This window comes from Gavialis gangeticus, unplaced genomic scaffold (genome assembly GCF_001723915.1).
Source record: "Gavialis gangeticus isolate Ggan-Ray unplaced genomic scaffold, GavGan_comp1, whole genome shotgun sequence".
NCBI lineage: Eukaryota > Metazoa > Chordata > Crocodylia > Gavialidae > Gavialis > Gavialis gangeticus.
Genome location: NW_017729028.1, coordinates 23,090,528 through 23,093,076, shown reverse-complemented (window position 1 = coordinate 23,093,076; position 2,549 = coordinate 23,090,528). Strand labels below are relative to the sequence as shown.

Here is a 2,549-nt window from a genome sequence, read left to right as displayed (position 1 = left end):
GCAAAGGAAGAGTCTAGTGGTGTTTTGTGTGCTCCTATACACACCAATAAAGCTGTAATATAGAGCCAAACCCTCTGATAGCACCGAACTTGCACTGAGAACACCTGGGATTGCCACCTCACAAATCTCAAAAAGGCTTTCACTCAACAAGGACGGTCCTCCAGAGAGATAGATTGCACTTTGAAAGAGCCACCCAGATACCACATGAAGAATTGCTGCAGTACAAAAAGAAAATCCCCACAAATCACACACTGTTAGTTATGACATATCATCCCTCCCTGGAATGTATATGGAAAATTCTCAAACAATTGCAACCCATACTAGAACTCAAGGAGGGCCCCGTCCATATTTACAAGGAGTCACCTAAACATCAGAGGAAGAGGGCCTAGACACCTTTTAACCCAATGGACTAGTAGTTAGGACACTTAAACCAGTATGTGGGATACCCAAACTCTAGATTTCTCTCTGCCAGAAGGGGTTTGAATCCACATGTCCTATGTCCCAGCAAAGTGCCCTATCCAACAGAGACAGGAGCCATGAGCCTGTTGAAGCTTCATAGATGCTAGGTGCCACAGTTGGAAGGGACCTCAACATCAAGTCCAAACCCCTGCCTAGGCAGGAAAGAGCACTGTGGTCAGATGACCCCAGCCAGATGCCTATCCAGACCCCCAAGGTAGGGGAGAGCACCACCTCCCTTGGAAGCCCATTCCAAGTTCTGGCCACCCTCACCATCAAGAAGTTTTTCCTGGTATCTATCCTAAATCTGCTGTCTGTCAGTTTGTGACCATTGTTCATTTTTACCCCAAGAGGCACCTCCGATCCCTTGCTGCGTCCCCCTAATGAATTTGTAGGCGGCCACAAAATCACCTCTCAGCCTTCTCTTGCAGAGGCTAAAGAGGTCCAGGTCCCTCCGTCTCTCCTCATAGGGCTTGTTCTGTAAAACCCTACCCATACGAGCGGCCCTCCTCTAGACCCTCTTGAGTCTATCAACATTCTTCTTGAAGTGCAGCACCCAAAACAAGATGCAGTACTCCAACTGCGGTCTGACCAATGCCACATGGAGGGGAAGTGAAAAGCAGAAGCGTAGTTGGCAGGATTCGAACCTGCGCGGGGAGACCCCAATGGATTTCTAGTCCATCGCCTTAACCACTCGGCCACAACTACATCTGCCATGCAAAGCATTCCACTTATGGAGCCAAAAAGTTACACTTGCTTTCTTTCCAGACTTTTTACTCTTTCTGTCTAGGTTGCCCAGGAGGCCAGCTTCAGTACGACAGGTAGGACACCTCAAATAGTCTAACTGCTTTATTTTTTTCTTCAACTGAAGATTGAGTACAGAGTGTTATGAACACAAGAGAAAATAGTGAAGGTAAATGTCTCAGTAGAGCCCTTTAAATGCCTAAATAGCTTGATGGCTATTGCACAAGATGGATTAGGATAGTATTTGGTGATTTAGGACCCTAAATGTGCAAGAGCATCTTGGATTTGGCCCACAGAATATGCATTTGTAGTAATAGGAAAACCTATGCAATATTTAAATGGGTTCAGGCATAATATTCACATTCCAGTTACGGCACTGTCTTATCACAAGTATTTCAGAGCTAGGGTCAAACGAACATTTTGATGAGGAGAGAATTGCAGCAATGAGGAGCACCTATTTCCTAGCTCGTGCTATGAGAGAAAATTATCACTTTTAACAGAGAGAGACACGATTCTTGATTGAGTAGAAAGTCCAGTTTGCTTCCCCAAGCAGTGTCTCCTGCCATCACTAGTGCATTAAAAAAATGTCAAGGCAAGAGTTCAGGGGCAACATCATGTTCAAGGCCCATTCAGAGGGATGAACTGCAAAAACAACACTGAACAGTCCCTACTGACAGTGAATGCAACTACTGAGTCCCTCAGGTCTGCTGGGGAGACAGACAATGCTGTATTAAAGGTAAATGCAGCCTGAAGAATTCAGACTAACCTTCAGTAAAACAAGCTAATATGCCAGAAATCCAGGAGCTTGAATTTTATGTATGTTGGTAATGTAGGAGAAAGCCCATGGCAACAGCCAAGGGGCTGCCAAGAAGCATAAAGTAAAAATCTGAGTTGCTGAACAGTTGAGGCCATTCTCACACCTTCCCTTTTATTACAGCTATCCATTCCTTGCAGTGTTTCATTAGATTGTAAAACAGGGTTTCCCCCCAGAGGAGTTTTTATTTCAAGCCCAACACTGCTCCCATTTACACCATTGTAAATCTAGAATGATCCCAATAAAATGACAAGACACTGAAGCCTGTTGCACTGCCACGCAGCGCAGAGTTTAGACCATCAGCATGATCAGAAGTGATTGCCTCCAACTTGATAGGGCAAGTTTCCAAGGTCACATTTTCTCACCTTGCCAGGATTCATCCATCCAGCTTCTGCCTTTGTTTTGTGTTTTTCTAATATTCCTTAGTAGCTCGATATTTTGTAAATATATTGGGTCATCCTTTCTTCGCATTTCAATTTCAAACATAAATAGTATGTTCCAAAAAGACCTCATAAGTTAGAAAGAAGGTCAAAAG

At 44.3% G+C, this 2,549-nt stretch overlaps 1 non-coding gene across 1 annotated transcript; it reads right to left on the bottom strand.

The window, feature by feature from the left end:
• Positions 1-1,082: 1,082 nt before the first annotated feature.
• TRNAS-AGA lies at positions 1,083-1,164 on the bottom strand. Its single transcript has one exon. It is a non-coding gene; the product is annotated as a tRNA-Ser (tRNA).
• Positions 1,165-2,549: the final 1,385 nt, after the last annotated feature.